General features: G+C 39.7%; 1 pseudogene; it reads left to right on the top strand.

The window, feature by feature from the left end:
• Positions 1 to 6,396: 6,396 nt before the first annotated feature.
• LOC118551846 (Golgi apparatus membrane protein TVP23 homolog B pseudogene) lies at positions 6,397 to 9,726 on the top strand (annotated as a pseudogene).
• The last annotated feature ends 1,439 nt before the right edge of the window (positions 9,727 to 11,165 follow it).

Here is an 11,165-nt window from a genome sequence, read left to right as displayed (position 1 = left end):
CAAATACCTTCTCCCATTCAGATGCTATCTTTTTGTGCTGTTGATGGTTTCCTTCACTGTGCAAAAGCTTTTTAGTTTGATGTAGTCCCAGTTGTTTTTGCTTTTGTCGCTCTTGCCTGTGGAGGCAGATTAATAGATATATTGCTAAGACTATTGTCTAAGAGTTTACTGCCTGTTTTCTTTTAGGAGTTGTATGGTTTCAGGTCTTAGATTTAGGTCTTTAATCCATTTTGAATTTATTTTTGTGTATGGTCCAGATTTATTCCTTTGCATTCAGCTGTCCAGTTATCTCAGCACCATTTATTGAAAAGATGGTCTTTTCCGCATTGTATATTCTTGCCTCTTTTTGTCGTAAATTAATTGACCATCTAAGCATGGGTTTATTTCTGGGCTTACAGTTCTGTTCCATTGGTCTGTGCGGCCTGTTTTTGTGCCAGGACCATAGTGTTTTGATTACCACAGTTTTGTAGTTATAGTTTGAAATGGGTGTGTGATGCTTTCCTCTTTGTTATTCTTATGATTGCTTTGGCTAATTGGAGTTTTATGTGATTCCATACAAATTTTAGTGTTATTCTAGTTCTGTGAAAAATGCTATTGGTGTTTCAAAGGGGTTGCATTGAATCTGTAGATTGCTTTGAGTAAGATGCATTTTTTTAAATTTATTATTTATTTATTTGAAAAAGAGCGAGAGAGAGAGAGAAACACCAAGGGAGAGTGAGAGGGAGAAGCAGACTCCCGATAAAGGGCTCGGTCCCAGGACCCTGAGATTGTGACCTGAGCTGAAGGCAGACGCTTAAACGACTGAGCCACCCAGGTGCCCCCAAGATGGACATTTTAATAAGATTAATTCTTCCAATCCACGAGCATGGGCTATCTTTCTGTTTATGTCTTTAATTTCTTTCATCATTGTCTTAGAGTTTTCAGAGTACAAGTCTTTCACTTCCTTGGTTAAATTTATTCCTAGATATTTTATTCTTTTTGATGCAATTATAAATGGAATTGTTTTCTTAATTTCCCTTTGATTATTAGTGTATAGAAATGCAACACATTTCTTTGTATGTTAATTTTATATTCTGCAAGTTTACTGAATTCCTTTATTAGTTCTAATAGGTTTTTGGTTTTTGTTTTCTTTTTTGTGGCGTCTTTAGGGTTTTCTATGTATAGTATCATGTTAAATGCAAATAGTGACAGTTTTACTTCTTCCTTACCGGTTTGGATGCCTTTTATTTCTTTTTGTTGACTGATGGCTGTGACTAGGACTTCCAGCACTGTGTTGAATCAAAGTGATGAGAGTGAACATCCTTGTTTTGTTCCTGATCTTAGAGGAAAAGCTTTCAGCTTTTCACCATTGAGTATGATGTCAGCTCCGGGTTTGTTATGTGTAGGCTTTTAGTATGTTGAGGTATGTTTCCTCTATATCCACTTTGTTAAGTTTGTTTTTTTTTAATCATAAATGAATGCTCAATTTTGTCAAAGATTTTTTTTTGGAAGCTACTGAGATGATTGTATGATTTTTAGTCTTCATTTTGTGAATGTGATGTATCACATTGATTGGCGACTACTGAAACATCCCCACATCCTTGAAATAAATCCCACTGGATTGTGGTGAATGAATCTTTGAGTATAATGTTGAATTTGGCTTGCTATTATTTTGTTGAGGATTTTTGCATCTGTGTTCATCAGGGATGTTGGTGTGTAACTTTTTTTGTAGTGCTTTTGTCTGGTTTTGGTATCAGGGTAATGAATGAATTTGGAAGTGTTCCTCTTTTTTTTTTTTTGAGTAGTTTGGGAAGACCGGATAATAACTTTTTAAATGTTTGGTAGAATCCAACCATGAACAGTTCTGGTCTTTGGCTTTTTTTTGTTGGGTTTTGGTTTTGATTTTTATTATGCATTCAGTTGCATTACTACTAATTGGTCTGTTCAGATTTTTCATTTCTTTCTGATTCAGTCTTGAAAGATTGTATGTCTCTAGGAATTTATCCATTTCTTCTAGGTTGTCCAATTTGTTGATGTATAATTTTTCATAGTCTCATGCAATCTTTTATATTTCTGTTGTTTGTACTTAGGTTGTAACTTCTCTTTCATTTCTGATTTTGAGTTCTGTTAAGGGTGTGTGTGTGTGTGTGTTTCATGCATCTGCCTAAAGTTTGATCAATTTTGTTTAGCTTTGGTCAATTTTGTTTATCTTTTCAAAGAACCAACTCTTAGTTCCATGGATCATTTCATTGTTTTTTAGTCTCCATTTCATTTATTTCTGCTTTGATAGGTAATATTTCCTTCTAATTTGGGGCTGCTTTTTCTAGCTCCTTTATGTGTACAATCAGGTTTATTCGAGATTTTTCTTGTTTGTTGAGGTAGGCCTAAATTGCTATAAACTTCCCTCTTTGAACTGTTTTTGCTCTGTCCCAAAGATTTTGGAACTTTGTGTTTCCGTTTTCATTTGTCTTCAGGTGTTTTTAATACTGCCTTTTCGATTTCTTCATTGACCCATTGGTTGTTTAGTAGCATGTTGTTTAACTTCATGTGTTTGTATTTTTTCTAGTTTTTTTTTTATTTTAGTTTTAGAGCATTGTGGTTAAAAAAGAGACTCCATATGATTTCCATATCTTAAATTTTTTGAGACTTGTTTTGTGGCCTGACATGTTATCTGTCCTGGAGAACCCCATGTGCACTTGAAAAAAAGGTGTATTGTGCTGTTTTGGGATGGAATGTTCTGTATTTTCTGTTAAATCCATTTGATCTAGTGTGTCATTAATAGCCACTGTTTCCTTGTTGATTTTCTGTCTGGATGACCCGTGCATTGATGTAAATGATGTTGAACTCCCCTACTATTATTACCCACATTTTCTCCCTTTATGTCTGTTAATATTTCCTTTATATATTTAGGTGTTCCTCTGTTGGGTGCAGAGATATTTGCAATTGTCGCATCCTCTTGTTGTATTGCTCACTTTGTCATTATGTACTACCCTTCTTTGCTTCCTGATAGAGTCTTTGTTTTAAAGTCCATCTTGTCTGATAAAAGTATTGATAGCCTTTAGCGTTATGCTTGGATTCCTTTCTCTTTATTTTTTAGGTATCTATTAGAGGTTTTTGGTTTGTGGTTACCATGAGATTCCTAGATAACACCCTATGTATATAGCAGTCTTTTTTTAAGTTGAAGTTTGCTTAATTCCAAAACATACTAAAAGCGCTACAATTTTACTCCCTCATCTCCATGATTTATGTATGTATTGTCCTATTTTACATCCATATTTTAAATATATTGTGTATCCCCTGCCTTATTATTATAGATATCGTTGACTTTACTGCTCACTCGCTTTATAAGCAGTTGATCTACTACCTTCACTATATGTTTGTTTTTACCAGGGAAATTTATTCTTTCATAATTTTCTCACTTCTATTTACAGCCTTTTTTGCTTAAAGAAGTTCTCTTAACATTTTTTGTAGGGCCAGTTTAGTGGTGAATGAACTCCTTTAGTTTTTTTGTTTGTCTAGGAAACTCCTTCAGTTTCAAGTGATAACTTTGCTGGGTAGAGTATTTTGGGTTGTAAGTTTTTTCTTTCAGCACTTTGAGTATATCCTGCCACTTGTAGCTGCAGAGCTTCTGCTGAAAAATGAGCTCATAGTCTTAGGGTGTTAGCTTATATGTAACTACTTGCTTTTCTCTTGCTTCTTTTAGGATTCTCTATATATTAATTTTTTGACATCATTATTATGTGTCTTGGTGTGAACTTTTTTGGGTTTCTCTTCTCTTGAGCTCTGTTCCTGGACCTGGATGTCTGTTTTCTTCCCAAAGTTAGGGAAGTTTTCAGCTACTATTTCTTAAAACAAGTTTTCTTCCCCTTTCTGACTTTCCTTCCAGGACCCCTACATAATGCAGTACTGCAATAGTGCAAATGTTGGTACACTCGATGTTCTCCCTGAGGTCTCTCTTAACCTATCCTCATTTTAATTTTTTTTTTCCTTTTGCTGTTCAGTTTGGATGATTTCCACACCCTGTCTTCCAGATCTCTGATCCATTCTTCTGAGCCCTTTAGTCTACTGTTGAGTCCTTTGAGCTTATTCTTCATTGCTGTTATTCTTCGGTTCTGATTAGTTCTTCTTAATACTTTCTATCTCTGTTGAAGTTCTCCCTGAGTTCATTCACTCTTCTCCCATGGTGAGTGAGCATCTTTAATGACCATTATTTTTAACTCTTTATTGCTTATCACCACTTCATTTCATTCTTTTTCTGAGGTTTTTGTCTTGTTCTTTCATTTGGAGCATATTCCTATCTCCTCATTTTGTCTGACTCCCTGGGTTTGTTGCTATCTATTAAGTAAATCAACCACATCTCCTGGTCTTGAAGTCCGTGGTCTTAGGTAGAAGGCATCCTATGGGTCCCAGAAATGCAATCCCCCAGCCCCCAGGACAAGGTGCTCCAGGGATATCTACTGCAGAGACTGCATGCACTCTCCTGTTGTGGCCGGGCCATGACTGCTGTGGGTGCACTGGTGGGCAGGGCTGGCCCCCAGCGCAGCTGGCTGAGGGGCTTTGCTGCAGCTGCTGCAGGCATGCTAGTGGGTGGGGTTAGCCCTGGTGTGACTGGCTGCAAAACTTGGCTGCAGCTGTTGTGGGCATGCTGGTGGTGGGGCTGGCCTCTTCCTCCTTGGGGCAGGAGACAATTTGAAGGGGCACTGGTCTAAGCTGAAGCTGTTGGCTGGGCATGGTGGGGTGGGCGCAGCACTGGGGGGCCCTTGCTGTGCAGATGGGTTGGGTGTGGCAAGTCAGCAGGGGAACACTGAAGCTGGGTGAGTGGTGCTAGCAACGTAGATAAAGAATGTCAGAACTGTAGCTGCCAGCATGAGGCCAGCTACACTGAAGGAGGACAGGGAAAACGGCTCCTGCCAGTGCTTCCATTGCTGGTGAAAATTTCTATGCCTCCGTTTCCTATAGCCTTCTGGCTCTCCAAGTGAAGTCCTGCTGATTTCCAAAGCCAGACATGATGAGAGCTCATCTTCCTGGTGCAGGGCCCCAGTGCAGTGGGTGCCCAATGTGGGGTTTGAATCCCTCCCTCCTCAGAACCTTTCCCCCTTTTTAAGGGAGCCACGAATAGTGCATTTTAAATGACTTGTTTCCCTTCCTGAGTTGAGATCAGCATTGATGTACAACCTATTTTTCCTAAATACTTCTGATACACCTAAAAAGATGTTTTCTTTGGAAACCAAAGTTCCTTTTTAAAAGCCTATGTTCACCTTTTATGTTTCTGTGCTGGTCATAGGTAATCGGCTTTGGGCGTCCTCAAAAATAGTTTGTTTTTTTTTTTCTGTTGTCCCCAGCCATGGAAATACCAATTGGCCTCTGAGGAATTTACCTGAATGAGTCAACCTTTATGCATGTTTAGTTATGTTTATTTTTAATATCAGGGCTTTTCTTTTTTTTTTTTTTTTTTTTAAGATTTTATTTATTTATTTGAGAGAGAGAATGAGACAGAGAGAGATTGAGCATGAGATGGGGGAGGGTCAGAGGGAGAAGCAGACTCCCTGCCGAGCAGGGAGCCCGATGCGGGACTCGATCCCGGGACTCCAGGATCATGACCTGAGCCGAAGGCAGTCGCTTAACCAACTGAGCCACCCAGGCGCCCCAGGGCTTTTCACTTGTATTTTTTCCTCTTCAGGATTCTATGAAGGAATGTCTCAATATTTAAATATTTTTAAGTGTCCTCCAGTTTAAGTATCTGAAATTTTGCATGTACTTAAAAGGCATTTCAGAATGAGGATGCCTGAAGTTTGCTTTTTAAACTGGAATTTAATTTTCCTGCTTCTTCTCACCTGTCCCACCGCCTCCCCATTTGAAATCTTAATGATGATAATGCATACAGGAACACAATTGAAAAATCTCAACCTATTTTGGGCAAGTATTCTAACTAGAAAATACTGTTCATTTAAAAGTTAGAATAAGTCTTCTCAAGATGAAGGAGTGGCTATTGGGAGTGAAAGTAGGAGGTAGAAGGTCAAACTGTAGAGTTTGGGGGTGCCTGGGTGGCTCTGTCATTAAGCGTCTGTCTTTGGCTCGGGTCATGATCCTAGGGTCCTGGGATCGAGCCCCACATCAAGCTCCCTGCTCGGCGGGAAGCCTGCTTCTCCTTCTCCCGCTCCCCCTGCTTGTGTTCCCCCTCTCGCTGTGTCTCTCTCTGTCAAATAAATAAAAATTTTTAAAAAGCTGTAGAGTTTTTATGAGGAGATGCTGTGCTGAAGAGAAATGAGGTATAAAGGTCTAAGGATTCTGTGGATTTACTCAGATGATGTAACACGTATATTAATCATGGAAGATTGACTCTTGGTTGGTTGGTTAGTTTTTTGGTTGTTGTTTTTTAAGATTTTATTTATTTATTTGACAGAGACACAGCAAGAGAGGGAACACAAGCAGAGGGAGTGGGAGAGGGAGAAGCAGGCTTCCCACGGAGCAGGGAGCCCAATGTGGGGCTCGATCCCAGAACCCCGGGATCACGACCTGAGCCGAAGGCAGTCACCTAACCAACTGAGTCACTCAGGTGCCCCAGGTTGACTTTTTAAAACAAAGATTTGGTCCCTCATTCTTCTGGGCTCCCATAGCAACAACATTGTGAAATACAGCAATGTATTTACTCTTCACTTTTCCAGTAGGCTCTTAGTTTTTTGACTGTGTTATTTACCTTGACATAGCATGCCTCCATCCCATCCTTTGGGGACTCTTATACTCTGTCTCTCCCAGATACTCAGATTGGCCAAACCGATGTCAGGAAGAGAAGAGCTATCGTCTGCTACATTGGCTAAGTTGGACCGCATGAGTCTGGCACTGCGAAGGGCTGATTTTTCAAACCAGTCAGCTGTTCTTGAATCCTAGTTCCAGCCCTGTACTTCCCAGTTGTGTCTATAAGTGAATTTTGTATTTTGTTCAAGCTAGTTCGAATTTGACTTCTATAACTTTGTCACCCTAAATAGGTACACTGAGGCAAACTCAAATTACCAGAAATTGAGTTTTTTTCAGGAATAGCAGAGGAATTGCAATTTGGAAATGCATGCTGTAGCAAGCTACTGGCAAGTCCACTGAGGGCTTGGGGCAGGACATATGTATGGGCAAGGAGTACAAAGAGGAGGAAGTCCAGCCAGAGTCTAAGCACTAAGTTCATTGGCTTGAGGATGGGGAGAGAGTCTTGGTGGGTGTTCACTGGTCAGGAGATAAGTCTTGGTCTGCTGTAAATCAGGAATTTACAGGGAATCAGTCTCTCAGTTCTTCAGTTTCATACTTCTGAGGGTATATGTGTGAGATGATCCATTTCATTCCTCCAGTACTATTTTAGATAGAAATCCTTTTACTTTTACCTCTCTCAATCAGGATCATCCACAGAAAGCATTGCTCATCCACCGTGTCACTTAAGCATTATTTTCCTTTTTTTTTTTTTCCCCCTCAATCAAAAACATCATTAGATGGAGTGCACATCCCGTGGAGCTGAGGACAAACATCTCCCGTGTCTTGTCCCATGTAGGAGGGAAATGGCAAGTGGATATCATTGGTCTTATTTGAACAACAAAAGGAATAAGAAATGAAGACTCTCAGCCATGCTCTTCTGGGCTGGCTAGCTCAATTTCCATGGTCAATTGATAAGCATAAAGACAGTATTCTTAATACAGCTCACCAGGGCGACTACTATGATTATTATAAGATTATAAGGAGGATAATCCCCACAATCTAGAGTGTAGTTTGGGACCATGGTCCCCAAGATCCAAACCAATCAGAATCAAGTGAAAGAGAAACCTTCGTTGAAGGAGTCCCTTAAAGACAACTGGCTGGTTCAGTGATCTTGTATAGCTGAGCCTTGGCTTTGCCGGAAGAGTCCACCTAAGTGAATCAAGTGGTGCTGGCCATAGCACAGACTCCTCCTGGCTCTGCTAAGAGATAATCAAAAACTATCCTATTATCAAGAACAGCTTTGGGTGGCTCCCAGAAGTGGGGCTGGTGCAGGGCCGTCATGTTGCAGCAGGTTGGTAATGATGACACGGAGGATGTTTCCCTGTTTGATGCAGAAGAGGAGACCACTAACAGACCAAAAAAATCCAAGATCAGACACCCAGTGGCATCATTTTTCCATTTACTCTTTCGAGTCAGTGCAGTTGTAGTCTATCTTCTTTGTGAATTGTTCAGCAGCGGCTTTATTGCCTGTATGGTGACAATTATCTTGTTGTGTGACTTTTGGGCTGTCAAGAATGTCACAGGTAGACTCATGGTTGGTCTGCGTTGGTGGAATCACATGGATGAAGATGGAAAATGTCACAGGTAGACTCATGGTTGGTCTGCGTTGGTGGAATCACATGGATGAAGATGGAAAAAGCCACTGTTTCAGTCCAGGAAGGCATCCGCTCAAGAGAGTAAACCTGTTTCCGAGGCTGAATCAAGGATTTTTTGGTTACTGCCTGTCCAGTGCTGTGGGTGATATTCGCCTTCAGCGCACTCCTCTCCTTCAGAGCGAAGTGGTTGTGGTTATCATGGGTGTGGTGCTATAAGGTGCCGACCTGTAAGGTTACATCAGGTGCAAAGTGGGCAGCAGGAAGAATTCGACCAACATGGCTACATCTTATCTCGGAGAGCAGTTTTTAAAACAAAACACCGGAGATGAGCAGACTTCCTGAAGAGAGTGAGAGCAAGCTCATGTGTCCTGTTGCACTGGGGAACAGCTGAAGAGATTCTTGACTCTGAGGCTTTTGGAACTCAGTACATATTGCAAAGAGGAGTGTTGGGTTTGTTTTTCCGGTTTAAAATTTACTTTAAAAAAAATGGAAAGTTTAGTTTTCATATCAAGTTTTTATTCTCTTTCTGGCATTTTGGGGCTTGAAAGTATGGTGTGGCCAGGAACATTGTCAAAATTGGTTCCTGGTTTATACATGTACGCACGTAGTCCTGTAATGTCCGTATATCCCAAATTACTGAAAGTGCGTTCATGTACATACGTAATGGAGACCTTTGCATTTGGATCCGTAGAATATAGGAGGATGATCTCGGTCTGTCTCAGAAATCTAGGTGTGTACATATTATTTCTGTAGATTATTGTCAGAAGAAAGTTTTGCTTCCATGGGAAGAGTGAGCACTTTGGCTCACGTGTAAGTTAGAGATAATTGTTAATTTTACACCTTAACGTATACTTCGCGACAAAACGTCTTATCTTAGTCACTCACAGGCAGGTAAAAAACAAATTTGGGCCAGTGGTTAACTAGTTTGTAAATTTTATTTTTATTTGTAATAACTCATGTCCTTAAGGCCCAATTAATGTAAATGGAATTTTCACAGTTTATGGTTGGGGGATTCCTTAGAGATTGCTGCTGTTCTATTTATTTTTTGGAAGGGAAAGCCAGATTTTACTTTAGAACTTCCTGGAAGCTCTTCAGTGGGCCTTGGCCTAATGAAATCTATCTTTTATCACTACAAGAGTATTATTCTTATGTCATAGAATAATCATTTAAATACTTGGCATAATAAGTGCCTAAAAGACATTTTATTGTATGAATCTATTTTTTTTCTCGCTATAATGGGGATATTATAAATCATGCCTTTGTATTAATGGTATTTCTTAATATATGTCACAATCTACAAGCAGTTGTAGGAGTCTATAAATTCTGTTGTAGGTTCTATAAACTTTGTTGGTGTCTTTTAACCAGCAGATTATTTTGTGGAATGTATTTATACGTTATTAAAAATTTTTTAAAGATGTTTAATTGAATAAGTGTCTTTATTGGAGTGATAGCTTTTGAAGGTGCATAACTTTATATTTGTATAAAACTGTACTGTTTACAAAGCAAAAAAAAAAACAGCTTTTGCCAGAGTCTAGGAATTTTTGTTGGGCAGCTATTTTTTGAGAAGCAGGTTCTGCAGTATCTTCAAGAGGTAAGGAGAGGTTCCTAATGCTAGCATCATCTGTACGTACTCCTAGCCAAAGGAGTAGGGGTCTGCCAAGGGAAGTGAATGTTGAATCATGAATGCCTCCTGGTAATTCATTTGAGTCTGTGGCTCAGGACTGGAAATGTAACCGCTATGGAGGCCAATAAAATTTAAAGGTCTATAGACCAAAAAGTGGTTTTATTTCTGTTATCCTTGCCTTGTCCCTTTCTTAGTACAGAGCCCAGAAGCAAGTTTTTTGAGATGTGAGGTTAACTAGGGACAGGGAAATGGACACCTAGTGTTAGGGAGTCTGATGTGATCAAGAGGGGGCTGAGTTTGTTCCAGAGAAACTGAGGCATTGGAAATCAGGGGGAAGTTTCTGACAGAACCACAGGATCACCAGCATTGTGGCAGATCTAACAGTCATTTGGAGGTTGGATTACCCCCCTTGGGAATGGCCTGAGATTAGTGAACAATGGCATTATCTTTCCAGTCCAGAGCAGGATGAAAGATGAACAAAAGAATCCTAAAGATCTTCATGGTATAAAAATTAGGAAAATACTGTCAAAGAGGGAAGAAGGAAGGCAAAGAAATGTCCTTGATCCAATGAGTTGGAAGGAAGCGGTCTACTTTGATGTTGGCTACTCCTCTTTTACTAGTCAATTTTATTTTGAGGTCTCCAGCTTTTGCACAGGACCTGATGTCAGGTGGAGTCTTTTGTGAAGTAATCACCCAACATGTGACACTTTGTGACTTATCAGTAGGGTCAGTGGTCAAGGGCACTTAGTAAAGTCCTTCCCATGAATCTTACTTTTGCAAAACCATAAAAGTACAAGAGTATCTGTAAATGACCAAAACGACTTAAAAATGCCCATGGTTACAAATCTGATGAGAGTTTGTTATAATGGGATTGACAAGGAAATTTTGTTTCTGTGACACATCACTGAGTGAGAGGAAAAATAATTTTCCCTCTACATTTCCTTCTAGGTTTTTGTCTGAGACTACCCTATGGTAAGAGACAGATTGGCAGAAGAGAAACAAACAGAAGTTTAGTAACAACCTGTATAAATGGGAGATACTTGGGAAAACTGAGTGGCTCCCTGAAATGGCCCAACCCACCACCTTAAATAGCATCTCCAGTTGAAGACAAAAAAAAAAAAAATGTTGTTGGGGAGGGCCAGTTATGGGAGGTTACCATGAAGAGCATGGAAAACAAGGGTAGGTTGTTATGCAGTTTTAAGTCTTTCCCTTCTCCATTGATAAGAGTTTCC

Source organism: Halichoerus grypus, chromosome 14 (assembly GCF_964656455.1).
Source record: "Halichoerus grypus chromosome 14, mHalGry1.hap1.1, whole genome shotgun sequence".
NCBI lineage: Eukaryota > Metazoa > Chordata > Mammalia > Carnivora > Phocidae > Halichoerus > Halichoerus grypus.
This window is presented reverse-complemented; position numbering and strand designations above follow the sequence as displayed.